Genomic DNA, 19,800 nt, shown 5'->3' with positions numbered 1-19,800 from the left:
TTACAGTTAGATGGTGAATTGTGGGACAAAATATAAGAAAATCAAGTATTAAGGACAAGTCAGAAATAATTTGTTGAAAAGCCCTTGAGTCATTCTGCAAGAAATGTCAGATGAAACAAAAAGCGTGTGTCCAGCCCAGCATTACAGAGAGGGAATTTTTGTTAAGCCTCTTTCTAATACAAGTGAACTGCTGCTTCCTTATTCTTTGCAGGATCATAGTGACCTTAAAGTGAGCAGTTTATGTTCTGGGAGATTTAGGGCATTTGACTTGTGACAAGGTTCATTTCCTATTTTAAAGATCTCAGAGACTAAATGGAACCCTTCACATTGGGAATAATTTATAAGTGTACATATATTCCTATTTATGCTATACTAAAATGTCATCAGATGGAGAATTGCTGGAAAACATGAGATTCTTGCTATCTTGGGATTGGGGTAGGTAATAAATAAAGGCCTATTTAGCCTTAGAAGAAGACAATTTTAAATGCCATTTGGAATGAGTTTTTAAATGAAGAGATCTGAGAATTTCTTGTGAACCCAAATGGTATTTCCTTTCATTTTGGGAAGTAACAAAAGTAGAATTAAAGATGACTTTCTCTCATGTTAATTGAATCTTCTACTACTTTGCAAAATGAATAGCAAGTTCATCAACTTGTTAGGTCCTGACAAATTGAAAAGAATTTGTTTTGAATTAATAATTTTAAAGAAGGAACTATGCTGTTTTTGAGATTATAATAATGAAATTGGTGGGTGCAATCCACACACATATACATATATGTTCCCATGTTCAGAACATCTCATTCTTCAAATGATACATAATTAGTGAATTTTCCTATGATTCTCCCCACTTGAATATCATCTTTCTTGCAACTTCCAAGAGTATACTATACCATTTTCTCATGTTTGACCTTTTCTAGTATGCTATAGACAGGGTATAAATCACATCTGATCAATTGTAGTGTTTCCCCTGGCATTTAGTATTGTACTAAGCACATAGTAGGCATTCAATAAATGCTCAGTGAATGCTATTCATCAGAATATAAGCCTTTTTGTGTCAGTAAATGCCAGTGGCATGCCAAGAAATCTGTGCGTTTCCAACCCATTTCAGAGCAACTTTCAATACAAGGCATTTTAACCCCATCAGGTGGCCTCCATCCCTTTAGCTTCAAAGGGTAGTTCCTTCAAAAGAGCCCCTTCATTTAAATCAATTGTTTCATCTCAGCCTGTGAAATCAAAAGTGATTTCTGTTTGCTCTTTCCAAAGCACTCATCAAGAATGAGAAAATTATGACAAAATCATGATAGTTACCAATGAGCAGCATAACAGTATGGCCCTTTGAAACTACTACTGGGCTGCCTTGTTTGAGGGAGGCTGGGGAGGGTCGGGAAACTTCTTGACTATTGCCTTCCCTCCTGACATTATCCCCCACCGATGCAGCATGGAATAATGGGAAAAACCATAAACTTCAGAGCTAGAACTGGATTTAAAGCCTGGCTCTGCTGTGTACTTTTTGTGTAATTCTCTGTAGGCTATTTAATCACTCTGGGCTCTGCTTCCTCATCTATAAAAGAAGAAATATCTTCATCTAATTCACAGGTTCATTGGGAAGACTGAATGTCATAGTGTGTGTGAAATTCCACCTATTTCTTTTCTCTTATCATCTCCTTCCCCTATCAAGGATGGTTCTTCCTCCTAAACCTTGAGATTCCCCCCTTTATTTAACAATCAGATGTACTTTTCTCAAGTACCATATCTCTGCCCTACATTTTATTATGCTCACCCCTACTCACAGTGTTAAGAAAAATACCTGGATTTTAAATAAGCTCTAGGCAAAAAAAGAAAAGAGAAATTTCCTCCTTATTGGAAAAGGAGTGTAGTACTGAATGTAACAATTACGAGTGTAGAGAAAATTGTACTTTGAGAGAAAACTATGGATTGTCTATAATATGCCCCTCCCTGATATCTAATTCTATAGGAGCCATTTTATAACTCTTTAAATTGTATAACTGATAACATAACAATGTGAAATAGCTCTCTCATGCAAGTCCTGCCCTGCCCTGCCCTGCCCTGTCCTACAGAGGTTCAAGTGACCTCCATCCCCCAGTGTGGAAGAGGCTGGGTTTGCCTCCATTTGCACTTTCATGCCAATATTCTTGTTCTATAAATGTGTCTATTTATTAGATTTTCTTTTGACCCCATTATACTATCTGCCTGGTTCCCTCATTCATTAATGAGTTAAATAAGATCTTTAACATGTATTCATTTTATATCTGCATGTGAGTTGTGATTTTACCTTTTTTGGGGGAAAATTTTCTTTTCATGTGAGTTTTTAGAAGAAATGATTCTCCTTTGGAATTGTGACACTCAGAGCCAAACTGTGGAAGCTTTAAGCTAAATCCTATTCGAGTCTGTGACACTGCTGGGCAACCCAGTGCTTCCTGTTTTACAGTCAAAAGAGATCTTAGAGCACCATGTCTGCTAGTGAATAGTACCTAAGCTTTCACATCCTTCCTCTCTCCAACTGTGGCTTCCACACATTGGGACTTGTTTCCTCATTAGGCATTCTGCACCATGTCTCGGAGGGTAGGAAGGTCACCATTGTATTGTTAGGAAACAGAAGTTTTCTATGTCAGCAAGATATCTAAAAATAGAAACCAGAGTTCCTGACATGCACTCTTCTCTACTAACAACTAGGACAGCTGCTTGCCTACTGCAAAGGGAAACCCTGAAATTGTGGTGCTTGTGGTTCTGTGTGCTCAGTTTTGACTGATAGGCCCCCTTGTACTTATGTAGCATAGTGCTTCCATCTCTGTAGAAACACCCATCTTTGTAATCACTTTAAAGAACATTTATTGGCCTTCTTCTGAATATTGAGAGCTTACTTAGGGTTACTCTCAAATCAAGGATTCAGGTGAAAGTAGTTTATTAGGGAGGTGACTGATACCCCCATTGCGAAATGGGGAAGGGGGACAGGGTAAGGAAGGAAGCCAAGAAAAAAGTGCTGTAGCAAGTCTGTTATTCCCCAAAGGGAGATGAAGCTTTATCCTGCAAGCAACTCTGAAAGATATACTCTTCTGAGCTATTCTGCTCAAGGGGAGAAGGAGCTGAGGTAATTTATATCAGCATCCATCAGTCATTAGATGGAAATATTCTCATTGGGCATAGATTCATCTTCACTCCTGGTCAGCCACAGGGGTGGGCAAAGTGGCTTGGGTCAGAGCAAGCCCTCAAGCAAAGAATTGCAAGTGCTGGCATTTGGAAGTCAGTGCACTGATGTGGTAAGGGACTGGGGATATTGGTTTGGTGCTGAAAGTGGTGCCCATAAGATGATGTGAGTACCAAAATGTACCCGATCCTTGTATTTAATAAACTCATAATTTGTCATGGCATAAAGACATGAATTAGACTAATTATAATGTAACGTGATAATGTCTCACATTTTAAGGAAATGTAGCAGAGGAGGCAATGGATTAAGGATGGGGAAAGGAGAAAGAGAAAGCAGAGGAGAGATTCTTTGTTGGGAGGCTGATGTATTTCTTTACATACAGAGGAGGGGAGAGATGGCTCTATTTTATAAGTACACATCACTAGGTAAAGTGTCATCAGCAGTTGAAGGCTGAGTCTGCATTGTTGACCTTTGTATTGTGTATTTACCTTGAAATTCCAAGGCCCCTCAAATTTTGTATTGTTAGAATTTTTTTAAGCTGTGGAGAAACTTTCCTATGTGTGAATATTAATATTATGTATTTCTACCCTATCTCAGTGTGACAGGTTCTCTGATGCTTACCTGAGTAGAGCTGTCCTCTGAGAATGAGGAAGCCAAGTGCCCTCCTCTCATTGACCACAGTTGTGTTTATATATGACATGGAGAATGCCATTCTCCTATTAGACACCATCACTTCCTGTGGGCTTATGACAGTGGGCAAGCACTATTACCTGGGGACCTCTCAAGGCTTACACTTTGAAGACAGGAGCATTTGAATGGTTTGCTAAAGAAACAGAGTCGGGTTTGTACTTAATCCTTTCACACTAGGGACAAGATTTGTTGAGGCTTTTAAAAGGCTCTAATTTTGTGTATTGTACCCAACACAATAGAGCAGGATTATAAAAAAAGAAAATCCTGTGAGGAGAAATGGCCCCATTCTCAGACTCTCAGGTATTGGTGGGAGCATGTCCCTCAGGTTAAAATGCAAGAACCTTTCTTATGGAGTTCCCATCGTGGCGCAGTGGTTAACGAATCCGACTAGGAACCATGAGGTTGCGGGTTCGATCCCTGGCCTTTCTCAGTGGGTTGAGGTTCCGGCATTGCCATGAGCTGTGGTGTAGGTCGCAGATGCGGCTCGGATCCTGCGTTGCTGTGGCTCTGGCGTAGGCTGGCAGCTACAGCTCCGATTCCACCCCTAGCCCGGGAACCTCCATATGCTGCAGGAGCGGCCCAAGAAATGGCAAAAAGACAAAAAAAAAAAAAAGAACCTTTCTAAGAGACTCTTCTTTCTGGGGTGTAGCCTGAGTCAGTGCATACCTTCCTGAATGTTCCCTTCCAGTCAGATGTGCGGTACATGTGTAAATATGAATGCCAGTAGCCTGCCTAGACCACTGCCAGGAATAGTGCAGTGGGTGAGTGTGTAGGCTCCAGCCCCAGAGAGCCCGGAGTTGACTAGCTGCTCTGTCTCTCATAGCTATATCGGCTGGAAGGATTCTGAACATTGGTTTCTGGATCTGGAAAGAGGGGAATCGGTAAGAGGAGTACTTCTCAATTTGGTAGGGAGTAAATGAGTTGGTGCATGTAACACAGTTGACGTGCTACTTGGCACATCATGATGCATGCGTTGTCCCTGTAAATGCCACCCCTACTTCATTTCCTCACTCATTTTCTCCCTCTTACATTTCAGCCATCACCACTTCCCCTTATCCTAAACTCCTAGTTTCCATGACATAATTCCCTCTGTAGCTGTATGTTGATAGAGAGGAGAATTGGCTTATGTTGCTCAGACTTGTTTTTCTGTGTGTGATTTCATTTGCTCCACAAGAGATCACATTGCTAGGGGATAGGGGTTGTCTGATACTGCTTTCAGGAAGTTCCCAAAGCCCCTCTAAGTTAGGCACATCATAAGTGTCATTCCCCAATACTTTGTGATTCATTTGTACCTTGCTACAGAGTCAACTTGACTTTGTAGGTAAGTGGTAAGTACTTCCTCTGCTTAAGAAACAATCATGTATGTTATTTCGGAGAGCAGCCTCAATTCTTAAAGAATGCTTCCCCAGCGCGCAACACTCAGAACCTTCCGTGCCCTGTTCCCTTTGCAGGCTTGAGCTCCTGATGTACACTGGAAAGTAAGAAGAAGCAAATTGCAGACTTCAGGTCTCAGACTTAGTGTTTTCCTCCACTATGCCCAAATGACCAAGATTATTAAATGAAAACTTTCTCAGATAGTAAACTGCACTGGGAAGTAGACTATAGGATTAGAGAAAATGCCAGATGGAAGGGCATGCTCTTGGTATGTCATAGTCAGCATTTTCCTAGAGTATGTTTAAATGCATCACAAATTTGCACTGAAAGAAGATGTAAAAAATGACTACAAAATGCCATTAGCCAGAGACAAAATCAGAGAATGTGTAACCCATGAAGGTAATAGTTGCTGCATCCCATCTTCTTTCCTCAGCCACTGACTGCCTCCCCCGCCCCACATACCCTCCTGCCACCATCTACAAGCTAGTTCCAGTACATTCTAAGCAAAAAGCTGTTGGGTGATTGGAGAGGAATAAGCTTTGCTCATTCATTTAATTATTCATCAAACATTTATGGAGAATTAATAATGTGCTTGAGTCTGAGGATACAAATTTGAATAATAAACAGATTCTGAGGCAAAATGTTCCAAAGGCTATTGCAGGCCTTCAGCCTCTCAGCCTCTAGCATGGCTATGCAATTAAGAAACAGATCCAAGTCTAACACATGAACTTGATGTACAAAAACATAAATTTCTAGGCTTTTGCTCTTCTGCTTTTGGTAGCAGGGCGGACGCCTGCCAGACTGCCTGGGATTGAAAGCTAGCTCCGCACCCTTACTAGCCACATGACCATGAGCAAACACATAAGTTCTCTTTTCTCAGTTTCTTAATCTGTAAAGTGGGGGTAACAATAACATGCATGTATTTCTCTGTAAGGTTATTGGGAGGACTAAATGAATTAATATGTAAAGTACTTAGAAGAATGCTTGACACGTGGTAACTACTCATAAACATAATGTTATTAACGGTTTCTGAACTTCTATAGTTAAAATGGTATGAAAAATATGGATGGATGCAATGAGGAATAAAGAGTTGGCCAAGGAGTTCCCGTTGTGGCTCAACAGGTTAAGGACCTGACTAGTATCCATGAGGATGTGTGTTTGATCCCTGGCCTCGCTCAGTGGGCTAAGGATCCAGAGTGGCTGTAAGCTGTGGCTTAGGTTGCAGATGTGGCTCGGATCTGGCATTGCCATGGCTGTGGCATAGGCTGCAGCTGCAGCTTCAATTAGACCTCTGGCCCAGGAACTCCCATATGCTGTAGGTGTGGCTGTAAAAGTAAAAAATAATAATAATAATAACAGTTGGAAAAGAAGGCAAATGATGGATAACTTGGACATCGATCCCCTTTATATCCATGCATCTTTTGTTTGAATATTGTATATAATACCTTCTGGCTTCATCTTCTGGGTCTTACATTTAAAATACATTTAAAAAATTCTCCCTACTACATAAGCCTACTGAGGAGTATATTGTTAGTAGAAAGCTTTGTTTTGTGATGTATTTAAGTTTTACAAATATTTCCTGAATGTCTGGGTGGCCTATCTAGGTGGTAAAGAGGGCCATTGAGAGAAAACATCGGAAGCCTGGTGTTCCTTTTCACCTTCATGCTGACTATACCCAGAACCAGCCCAGGTAGTGGCTATGGCCCCCTCTGTGCAGATGACAGAATTCTGCTTCACCAATGTGAGCCATGTACAGGTGTATGGACTTTATCTGGAAGTGATGTACAGGTGTATGGATTTTATGCAGGGCAGTTTCAAGACTCATGAGGGGCCAAGAAATTCAAAGATACTAGTATTTTGAGCTCTTCACTTGCTTGGGTGACAGCTCAGCTTGCTTTTCCTGTGCATTCAGATAAAGACATAGCCAATCAGGCACCCCAGAGCAGCTGCACTATGGATTTTCTAAAAAAAGTACAGGAGTTTATTTCTGATCTTAGCTTTCCTGAAGGACCTATTTATTATCCACTCTATATTTCTTTGCCTTCTTTGCACCTGCCACCTCCCCCCTCAGAAGTCAGTAACTTTTTTCAAAGGTGTTATTCTACAGTTAATGTGACATATTGTACGATGTCACTGATGGACACTTTTTGTTCATATTCTCAACTGCTTTGCATTATCACCTAAGCAAATAATTTATTCTGACATTTATATGGAAAGTTAGATACTGAGAGGATCCTTGCTTACTTCAACTTTCCATATGCAGTTTATTATAGCCCATGTTATTAGCACCTGGTTCCAGACTGTTATATAATAATGATGTTCTTTAAATGTAAAGATGAGTGAGAAAGGTCCCATGATGAAGGACTTAGAACTCAAACCATGCAAGCTTCACATGTTAATCCACTTCCACTGAGCTCCACAGCCATTCTTTCACTCAAGGTACATTGCTGCTAACTGTACACTGACACTTCTTAAATGAACTCATTTGGAGTGGGTGAGTGCTTTGGAAAACTCTTCACCCAGGGGCTCCTGCAAGCCCAGTTTCAAAAGTAGGTGGGGATTAAAAGTATGTGTATGATTATGTTAGTTGCAGAGTCTGGTTGAGAAGTAGAGATGTGGAATCTTTTTCCTTGAGCCAAGTGTATTCTCTTGCCGAGGAAATCCTTTTTTTAATGGGCTTTGGGATATTTGCCCCAAGTCACAAATTGATTCACTTTGCTGAAAGCCCTGTATGTTACAGACTTGGCTGGCGTCAGGAGATCTATGAAAAAGGAAGCTACCTGCTGAGTTTGCAGTTGGAATATTTGCTCAGAAAATTTGAATAAAGGATGAGCTTAAATGAGGCATATGTGCATGATAAACAAATGTGAATATTGGAAGTCTAGGTGCTTTGGGGGAAGTAAAAGAAATGCATATCCCAGACTATGCTAATTTCCTCCTACTTGGTGAGACCTAGAGAATACAGGTCTGGTAATAAAGGCTTAGTTTGGTAAGGGTCAGGCCAAATGTGCCACCAGTCACAGAGTGGTCACTCACTCCAGAAAATAAAACAGGGATATTCCAGAGAAAAGAAATACTTAATAGTGTAGCATCCTTGTCACTAACAAGTTTTGAGGTCGAATTTTAGAACACGCAGAATAGCATTTTACCTATAAAAAAAATCCTCCTGGAAAAAAAAAAAAAGGAAATGTTGGTGCCAGGGTTTCCTATTCACAAGGCACGGCACTGGACCTGTGTGACACTTCCTTTCAAACAGAGATGATCTCTTAAATTTTTATATTTTGGGAAGACACTATATACTTCATTTTAAAATAAAATCTCAGAAGGCTGGAGGAAATGTTAGCCTCTTGTTCGTATTCTATGACTTTGATAACAAAAGGATACATTGAACCAATCTCCCCATCCCCCAATACAATGACATTGTCTGCCTCCTAGAAACGGAGGAGCCACAGTGATGCTGGAAACAAATATAAGGAACCTGAGTCAGGCACCCCGGGGTGTCAAATTCTCAAGACAGAATAAGCAAACTGTATGCATGTTTAACAACTTCTTTATCGTTAATCTTCACTCGGTTCCTCTTCAAGGTCCAGTATATGCCAACCCTCAGTTACCAGAAAAGCCTAAGAATTGGTATTCCTTTATCTGTGGGTTATACAGTGGGATGGCAGCAGCATTAATACCATCACTGTGGATACCTTAAAGCAATGTTTCATAAAAAGGGCTAGTGTGGTACAGAATGTGCAGTGGCTGCATCATCAATGTATCTTCATCTACTTTATGAGATACTGTTGACTCTTGAACAATGTGAGTTTGAAACATGTCTATGCAAATTTTTTCAATAAATACCTACTAGTAATAAAGGATCTGCTCTGTGGTTGGTTGAATCTGCCCATGCAGAACTGTGAATAGGAGAGGGCCCACTATAAAGTTACACTTGAATCCTATAAAATTGAATTGTGATGATCATTGTACAACTATAAATGTAATAAATTCGAGTCATAATAATAATAATAAATTTAAAAAATTACACTTGAATTTTCAACTGCTGGGGTTGGCACCCCAAACTCTATATTGTTCAAGGGTCAACTGTAAATAACATTGCTCAGGAGCCACTAAGTCCAAGGTAGCTTTAATATTTCCCCACCCCTTACTTTGTTCTCTATATTTTACTAAGACCCTGGAGTAAGAAACAGGAAGGAAAACTCATACTTGCTTATTTGACAAACTCAGAGAAAGCATGGGGGACGAACTAGTAATAAAGAAGTTTTATATATGGATAACTCTTTTCTCAACACATTTAGTGATATTTCAAAGACATTTCTGTTTCTGCATCCATCTTCATTGAAAACAATTTTTAATAGTTTTTCCTGGGAATTGATATATCTAACTATATGAAACATCACTTTTGGGCAGAGCAACTTAGAATATATTTTAATACTAATAAACAAAGCTGTTAACCTTAAATCTACACAGTTATTTAAAATAAATATTGCATGATTTAAGTTGTTAAATGAAGTTTTCTTTTAGTATGGATTCAAATTTTTAAAAATTTCATTTCAAGGAAGTGATGGGTAAAAAATTCTCAATAGTTGAATGGAAATTGTACAATTGCAAGTTTTGTCAGTCTTGGAAAACTGCCTGAAAAGAAAAGAGGGCAATCCAAAAGAAATTTTCCATACAGGCATGAAGTTTTGTCATATTCTGCTCAAAAAAATGTCTACTTCGAGGTAAATGGTAACTTGTTTAAGTGTGTATATGTCATTCAGCATTCAAGAATCATAAAGACTAAAACAGAAGGTGATTATCAGATCAAAATATTTTGCTGTACTAATGCCTTTTGTCTTCAATGCTTGTTTTTTTCAAAATGCCACTGTTTGCTTATTTATTCATGTAAATGAAGCAGGAAATAAATAGCCTGCAATAATATTATAACTTGTAGAGTAATTCTCTTATGGCATCAGAATGCTAATGCTGACCATGTATCATAATGAAAACCATATTTACTGAATGCCAGGGCCTTCCCACTCATGAATATTACCTTTGTAGCAGATCATTGTATTTTATGTCTATTTAGGTTTCCCATCATCATCACCTATTTTCATGGCAACATTTCTTGTAGATTTATAGATTTTACTAAGAACACATTTTCCAAAGTGTATTCCATAAAACACTACCATTTAAGGAGACTATGATAAAAAAGAAGTATAGGATAAGCCCCTATGTTAAAAAAAAAAAAAGTTTTAAAAATACTTATTTGTATATTTTTACTTGCGGTTTTCTTAAAACATTTAAATATGCTAATGAATATTGGAACCCTTTTAGAGGAAGTTTTGTAGCATTTCCATTTTCTTCTATATTTTAAACCTTATATCTGAGAGCATTTTATGGGACTAGCATTTTTGAGAAACCTCTTTGGCCAGATACTAAACTGAAGAAACACAGTAGCCACTTTTCCTAGAAGCAGCCTTTGTACATGAATTTGCTACCTCCAGACCTTTTAAAAGCAATACAAAAATTATGAATGGCTGATTTCTTCAGTTATCCCCTCATAAGTTTCCAGAGTCTTTCCAGAGAATAATCATCAGCCTTGAAATATTGGGAGTTGAAATAAGATGTGAGCAACTTCAGAAAAAATTCTAGGGTGAATTAATTTCTCAGAGACCAATTCTCTAGGAAGATTGGGTGCATTCAAGCTCTTCTATGGGCAAATCAATAACTTACAAAAGGACATATCCAAGGATGTTAACTTGGACTATAAAGACAAAGGACTGGCATTCCCATTGTTGTGGTAACGAACCCTGACTAGTATCCATGAGGATGCAGGTTCAATACCTGGCCTTACTCAGTGAGTTAAGGATCTGGTGTTGCTGTGAGCTATGGTGTAGGTTGCAGATGCGGCTCAGATCTGGCGTTGTGTGGCTGTGGTGTAGGCCAGCAGCTGCAGCTCCAATTCAACCCCTAACCTGGGAGCCTCCATATGCTGTGGGTGTGGCCCTAAAAAGACAAAAAGAAAAAAGACTGAGGACTATCAACGTTGAAAGCAATGTAGACATCTTGGCCCAAGTCTTTTATTTTGGAGATGACAAGAATTAATCCTAGGAAGGTTAGTTGGCATGCTGTAGGTCACAGCTGGCAAAACTGTAGTTAAAACTGGGCCTCGTGAGTCTCAGTTTAAATGTTTTTTTCCTCTTGTGAGATGTTTTTATCCCCTTTATTTGATGTGGGAATATTGGCACATAGTGTCTTGGGAAAAATAGTGTAAGGATCAAAAATTACTTATTCTAGTCCTGTCATTCTTAAACTGTAGGGAGTAATGAATTTGTTAAAGTGAGTGTTTCAAAATCCCACTCTTGAGCAATTCTGGAGAAGCAGAGCTGGAGAAATGCGGGGCCCAGGTATGTGCCTTTTGAGTAGGACTCAGGTGGCTCTGAAGCAGGTGTTCTGAAAAGTGTGATTTGAGAAACACGTTTAATTTGTTGTTAATTTGGTTTACATTAAATCCTAAGTCTTTTAACCTGGTGTACTCTATACAGTGTTCAAGTACTAAAACCAGAGTTGATTCAAAGGAAAAAGTAGAACATGTGAAACCCATTGTGAGCCCTGTAGTATATTTATAAATTATCCTGAATCAGATCATCTAACTGGAGCTGTGACAGTGTGGTTTGCCAAATGTGGGTATCATTCACTTTTCACAGGATTTGAGGTTCAAAGCTAAAAAAAAAAACAAACCCTTGTTTTCTGAATAATTTTGGAGGGGGAGAGGCACAAAGAATTCTATTTCTAAGAGAAAGCCTGATAAAAGAAATCTTAGCTGCCTTGTTGGACGTGAATTGGTTCTTAGAAATCAACATCTTGAAGTATTTAAATGTAAATAAATCAGAAGAAGATAGATTATATTATCTTCTCTGTACACTTGGGTTTTAAAAAATGAAAGAAAAATTGTGTCATAAAGTTGTTCTGAGGTTTTCCTAAAGTAGCAGAGTTGCCACAATAGTAGCTGTATTCCGGGTGCAGTAAGCAAACCAACCAAGGAGTGGGAAACAAGCAACTCTTCCTTACTTTCACCATTTCCCTCAAAGGCACACTATTACTCTACCCTCCCCCCTGCATCTTCTCTTTATCTAACACTCCTTTAGCTATGCATAAAACAGAAGAGAATGAAGGAAAGAATGTGTCTTAGAAATGATGCTTCAAGAGACTTGGCATTGAGTCTTGGGCTCAAATCTAAGCCCGAAGCTCATCCCATCATGGGGAGCCTGGGTTGGGGTGGGGCGGAATTATTGTGGGGGCAAGCATAACAATATTAGCAAACATATAAACATGTTAAATCAGAAAGGAAACTATATTAATTATTTTCATATATTTCACAGGAAGATCCCTCCCTCCTCCCTCCCTACCACTCACAACCCCCAGTCCATTGGTTTCACCTCTTTCACTTGTCTGTTTAGGAGACACAACTCCTGTGTTACATTACCTTCCTCTGTCTCCTCAGCCCTTGGAGATATTTTTTTATCTATTGGGATAATACATCCAGTGATATCCCTGTCTCACTTCCTTGCTTTCCCAAGACTCATAAAGGAAGGCTTACTAACTCATCATAATTTTGGAGCTGTCTGCTCTACCACCCGGACGTGGGGTGGGGGCTTTGCTCATAAGTTGACTTTGTGCTGATTATCTTCCATTTCCTCCCAGAGACCCATCTCTTCTCTTTTCTATGTTTCCCTCTACTCTGGGAAGCTGACCCTCAGGTTTTGTATCATTGAGCCCTTTTGCCCCTTGGGCTTCTAGTTGGATTTGATCAATGAGAGGTTCCCACAAGAAAACCTAAGGCAGTAGGAGAGTAAGGACAAAATATTTATTCCATAGCTTCTTCCCTGCTATGACAGCACAGATGGACTCCTTGGATCCCATTAGGTGGCCTCACTAGAGAGCCATTTTCTCTTGGTTCTGGCAGCCACTCCCTCCCTTGCCTCTGCAGGTCTACTATTGACAGTCCCAGAGTACTACATTCTCCCTTTTGGAATTAGTTTTTTCCAAACCCTCCCACACCCTGTTGGAATGTGCCATTTCTTTTCTGTAAAGATCCTGGATGGTACAGCACTAAACTTACAAATTATACTCCAGTTTTTACTGAAGTGAGAGCTGACATTTAGAAACTTAAATTTCTGTTTACCACTGTATACTTAGCAAGGAACATGGTGCCTGGCACATAGGTATTGCTCACTACTTATTTATTAAAGGAATAAGCAAAGGAATTGTGTGTTTAGAGTCAAATATAAAGATTGATGTAGAACCTTTGCATGTAATTTTTTGTGCTCACATATGTGCTCCCTTGCTGCAAATTCATTCTCTTACTTTGACAATGCATGGGCAAGTGTAGCCTTTTTTTTCTCAAGGAAATATGACCCATCTCCCAAGAGAAAAAAGAAAAAATAGAAAACAAGTGTTATCCAGTCACATTCATGATAATTGCCTATCGAGTTTCCACATTTTGGTTCAATCCAGAATTTTATTTTTCCTCTTGGATGGCTGTGTTAATAAGACAGAACCACCCTTTGGTGTACTCGTGTTCATAGCGGAGTGGTGGGTGCACAAGCCAGGGCATGAGTCAGAGTGTCCAATTTCCCTTTTGTGCTTGCTCCATGACCACACTTGGTTGGCTAGCCAGACAAGACTCCAAAAGGGGAATTTAGCGACTTTATTCTTACATGTCCTTCACACTTAAGAATACCAGTTAGAGACCTATTCCCTTTGTGCATGCCCTTCCTTTAGTGGGCTTCACGTGGAGAAAAGTGTCTGCAATCAGTCACAAGTGTTCAGAGTAGCCCTCTCAAGTAATGAGTCAATGAGAAAATGCTGCATGCTTCAGTCAGGACAGCCTCTTAGGTGCTAACTCCAAGGAGAATGGAGAATGCTTCCCAAGACCTTGTCATGAGGCTTAATTATATTTTCATTTTCAAGACCTGTTCCAAACATGTCTGATCCAACACACCAAGAAAAATATCCAAAACCACCAAGAACAAGCTAGTGACCTTTTCTTTTTTTCTCTAAGCCTGATCATGCTGACTGGACACATTATACTTTCCAGTCATTAAGTACCAAGTTACCTTGATATCCCTGCCATTATTTTTTTTTAAAATCAAGTCTCCAGTTATTAGCAAAATGGACTGAATTGTTCTTCAGGATGGGGAGTAACAGAACGCACTATAGAATTCAGGATAAAATGCTTAGGCATTTTCAATAATGAAAATTAAGGTTACAAAGTCACTCAGCATCAACCAAGGAGCAATACATTCTCAAAAACTAAATTATGGGCTTCCATTTCCAGTGCTCTTAACCTGCCATGTGTAGAGACTAAATGTTCTCTTTAAAATACTTATTCTAAAAGAGAAAATCAATTAAGCACGTTTGTGCAATGACCCTTGCAACTGCAGTAAAGGCATCAAAAATGATAGTCACATATCTTCCATTAAATTTAGACTCCTCTTTTCTAGAACCAAGTGAATCAGTTCTATGTCTTTTACTTGGTTCCTTTAAAAAAAATGAGTCTAAGAGAATGATTAGGGATGACATTCGAATGGATAAAGATAATTCCTTCCTACAAATGGCTCCCTCTTTGTTTCATCTTTAGGAATATGAACGAGCCCTTTCAGATTGGAAATCTTCCCACCAAACTAATAAAAGAGAACCAGCTGAGACATGTGATATCTACATCCTGGTTACTGTGGTAGGACTCTGAAATGCTAGAACTTTGACTTGGTTTTTTGCCTTAAAAAATTCAAACAACTCTAAGGATCCAGTCACCATGAAGACTAAGCTTTGAAAATACATAGTCAGTGTCAGTTATAAAAGAAAAATAGAATACTAGTAATAATTCCAATTATTTGTAATAATTTTAATAGTTGAAAACAAATTCTTCAGATGCCTACTCTCATCTGATTCTCAGAACAACCCAAATGACGTGGGCACAGTCAGAAGAAAACCTGAGTCATGGAGAAGTGAAGACATCTTTTCATAAAAGTGGCTGAACCAGGACATGAACCTGGGTTGTCTGGGTCCAGGTCCAGGGCCCCTCCCCTGACACTGCTCTGTCACCATGGAGTGATTTATTCCAATAATGAAACTTATCCTTTGGAATATACTTTGCCAGAGTGTGTTAGAATGCTATAGATGCCTCCTCTTGATGTAACCTCAAATCCCTGACATGCACATTGCAGGCCCATCATAGCAGTTGGTTCAGATACATAAAGCACATAAAAGCCAAAATAAATGGTGACACAGTATCTTGTCTAAAATGGCTGTACACTTTGTGGTGCCTGAAGGTTTCTGATTCTTTCTGCACCAAAGTCAAATACTTCCAATAGTTGCAAGCACTGCACTCCTTTTCTCAGAATCCACGGTAATATCTGATGCCCGCATCTACCAGGATGATCAAATAGATGATCATGCTTGGGCTACGTTATCACTAGCTGAGAGAATCAGTCTTTCCAAGTGTCCCTCCTGGACCTTTGGGCTCAAACCCCGACTCCCACCCAGGGATTGGTAAGCACACCAGGTGAACTTGTGCTCAACCTGAAGCACTCTAGTCTTTGGAAGTGGATCTGTTTCTTTCTTACGTCTGTAACACCTTTTGAGCTGATAAATCCTTGGAAAATAAAGGAAACCATATTGCATGCAAATGTAGGTTTGAATGTCACACATCACACTTTCAAATTTAGGTCTCCAGACATGAAAAAAAAAATGAGTGTGCATGGCATGCACAAAGAAGTGGAGGGAATAATTATCTCCTGGCATTATCTATTCCAGATCCTATCCCCAAATGAATATTCTGGTGAAATGTACTTATTCACGTTAGGGTGAAACTTAGGATATAACTGTAAGTTAATTTTATTTTCAAAGAAGATTTCATTCAAAAAGATAAAGGCTTTGTTTCAAATAGAATCAGCACTAATGCGTTTTGCCCAGGTTTGAGCATTTCATTTGGTTTCTTTAAAAGCTTAATGTTTAAAGTGGCATTTGCAAGATACAATAATACTGAGAAAGGGATAGCTGATAGGATGATGGAATAACAACATGATAAATCAACTGACAACGAGACAAATCACCCAAATGGGGAAAGAGGCTTCTCTGTTGACATAGAATCAACATTTACCATGGTCTCAGAAACAGGTAATTGTGAATGCTTATGGCTTGTTGTTTTTATCTGAGGATTTTGAAAATTTTTGTTTTGACAAGATCTGACCCAAGTCTCTATGGATCTCATAGATGGAATGCAATTGGCAACTCTGACTCATGACTTTGTTTATACACTTGTGCTTCAGCACATCAGAAAAGCTATTTTTTCCCTATAGTTTCTAAGAATGGCTCTCAATTACAGTCTAAGTCTGAATCATTTCTGGTTCCCTTTTCTAGCTTACATCCATCTTCCTTCTTGTATATACGCCCATTATGACATCTTTCAGAGCTCATCAGGGGTATGGAATAGATGTGAAATATTTTAGTGACTTGAAAGTATGCAGGAAAAATTCCTTCCAATGAGAAAAATTGTGCATATACATTTCTTTTCCCTTGCCAATGCATGGCAGCAAAGAAAAGAGAGAAGTGTGCTAAGATTAAATAAGACTTCTAGAAAATCCATTCCCTTTATCCAAGCAGCCCATATTTGGCTCTTGCTTTTATTTTTGTGGTGAAATCTTGCTCTTTTGTCTCCTGACTAATCACCATTACTGTTTTCAGCATCATTGTCATCTTCATCACCATGTTTATTGTTGTCATAGTCAGTTTATTTTTTTGGCATGTGTAAGGAGCCTATCACTATTCCAGCTACAATCAAATTTCCTAATCACACTTCATTTCTACATACCATGTAAAATTTCTCATTGATACATTGCTAATCAACTGCAGTAAGTACTGGTAATAATACCAATAATAGACTTCTTGGCCTCCTCACTATTACAAGTTCCCTGTTATCTCTTTCTTTTATTTCCTTCCCACCTCAACTGAAATCATCTTTTCTAGCCACTATGACCACTGATTGGTCCCTCAAAAGTTCCCATCCCTTCCCAATATCTTGTAATGACCTATAATGGACTATAATCTGCATAAAAAAACAGAATCACTATGCTGCATACCTGAAACTAACACAATATTATAAATATACTATACTTGAATTTAAAAAGTTCACACCCTCAATTTCTACTACAACTAATTGGGAGCACTTGCCTTCATAATTGATCTGCATTTTCCTTTCTTTCTCAGTCCTCATTTCCTCATTCTAGAGAAAAAGATGACTTCTTTTCCCTAATATACACACATGTATACCTGTGTATATATAATGTTATATGTATGTATGTATGTAGTACCTTCCTGCCCTCTCAAATGTGGCGTGGGGGGTGGGTTGATAAAACATACATATGCAAAAGAACTATATTAGATATATAAAGTTCCATGGGAACACCAAGGAGGGAAAATCATTTTAGTCTAAAATAATGGGGACCGTTTTACATCCAGGAAAAGCCAAGATCTTCATAGCAAAGAGAATTGTGGCAACTGTTAGGTAATTGATCTGATATAAATGGCCCATGTACGTAAAATTTATGAAATGGTATCAGGGTTCATTGAAGTGGAGAGTTAAAGGGAGAGGGAGACAGAAGTTAGTAAAGTTCATTAATGTTAGAGTATTATATTCATCCATCCCCCCTTTTATAAATCTTTAAAACATCTTATACTAGGGTCTGTAAGTACTGGATTCATCTCACAAACACTACCATGCTTTTCTATGCTTGATTCCTCCTCATTTATTTATTCTCTAGAATTATGAGAAATGTCATTTCCAAAGGCTGACATCCCCAAAAGAACTAGAGAAAAAGCTCTGTGTGGAAATTATTGCTCATCGTGGTCACTTAAAATAGCGATGGCAACATGGGTGTTTTATTACTCTTTGCACTTTTCTTCCCTTTTAAACATTATTTCTAGAAAATAATAATAGCTTCTATTAAACAAGGTGCTCATAAACTTGAAACAATTTTCCATCTGTGGACCTTCTCTATGAAGCTTTCCATGAATTGCTTAATAGGAAATCATCTCTCCTTTTTTTGGAATCCTGTAGTATTTTATTTGTACTTCCTAATGTTACTTTACTATTAGCTACTTAACTATTTCTACTTATTATTATATATTGTATTATTATATAAGTATTTATGTAACATCTGCTCTCTCCACTGAAGTTTTGATAGTAGTTTCCAAACCTGTTTCACCTCTCAAGTTTTCAAAGCATATACAGTACTCAGTATTTTGCACATAGTTCAGACTCAAAAGTTATTGAATGGCTCAGTGAATAAATGTACGAATGAGAAGTCCCATTGAAAGCTGCTTCTCGACTTGTTAGTCATATGATTTAAATTCAGACTTTGACTTCCAAAGCAATGACCACAAAATTAATATGAAATGGGGTAAACATGAAAGTTGTTTTCAGGAAAATGGAGCTTTGAACCTAGTTCTGTTGTCTCTTTTGGAAATACTCTATAAATCAAAAACATTTGTACTGTCAAAATATGGACATGTTTCTTTATGAAATGTGGCCTTAGCTGGATATATTCAGAGGTGCATCACTTAAAGAAGAAATGAATTTATAATTTAGTTTTCATGCTCATATTTACCAATAATAAAAATTAAACCTTAAGGGAAGCAATCCAATTAAATAGCTAATAAGCAAAACCAAAATGATGCATGAATTATGACATAATTATGATAATATTATAGGTTTGTCTTATAAAATATTATAAACACTTCACAATGCATTATTTTAAATTAAAAGATAGAATTCACTTAAAACATATTTAAAAACTAAAACATCCAAAATTATTAAATTAATTGTTGGTTCTTATTTCAGCATTTTTCTGATTCAGAATGAAAATAAGTCAAATAGATAAAAAATAATTTCTGCAGACTATTAGTTACATTTTTGTAATGTTAAACAAAACACCAAACTTTCCGATTTGTTTCTCATTGAACAAAAAAAGTATCCACAGTCTTTGACATGTATATTGTAATTCTATGATCTTCTTTGTTAATTCCAGATAAATAATTTCAAGTAAACAATTAGAATGTTTAAGCAAGAGGAAACCAAAAATTCATAATATATTGAGAGCCTTTTCTCAGAATGTTTAAAAATGAGAGGGGGGGCCTAAAATTATATAAAATGTCATGTTATATATTGAGATTTAAACTTCATTTGGGGAGTAGGTATTTAAAACCAAAACCAAAGATTTTGGTATAATCACTCATGCTAATCAAGGCCATCATTTGCTCTTGTATTCATTTCCAGTCACACTCCCACTCAAGATAACAGTGGGAATGTGGCAAACATCTTTGATGTTAGTTTTCCTTGTGGAATATAACACAAATAAGGAAAGTTTTGGAAACTGGCAAGCAACTTGTAAAGTTTAAACTGTTTTATCAACTAGTTCAAAAGAATGCCAAAATAAAATCATTACTATATTTGTTGTTTCCATTTTAAAATAAAAAGCCCTGAAAACTTTTTTTCCCAGAGTCTTTAAGCATCTAGGTTT

General features: G+C 38.0%; 1 protein-coding gene across 4 annotated transcripts in view; it reads right to left on the bottom strand.

Moving 5' to 3' along the window:
* The window catches only part of GLRA2 (glycine receptor alpha 2), a 176,842-nt gene that overhangs the window by 153,979 nt on the left and 3,063 nt on the right, over nt 1-19,800 (bottom strand). The window lies entirely within an intron of this gene.

This window comes from Sus scrofa, chromosome X, assembly GCF_000003025.6.
Source record: "Sus scrofa isolate TJ Tabasco breed Duroc chromosome X, Sscrofa11.1, whole genome shotgun sequence".
Classification (NCBI taxonomy): Eukaryota; Metazoa; Chordata; class Mammalia; order Artiodactyla; family Suidae; genus Sus; species Sus scrofa.
The sequence above is the reverse complement of the archived record's forward strand: the minus strand, read 5'-3'. Positions and strand labels throughout refer to the sequence as shown.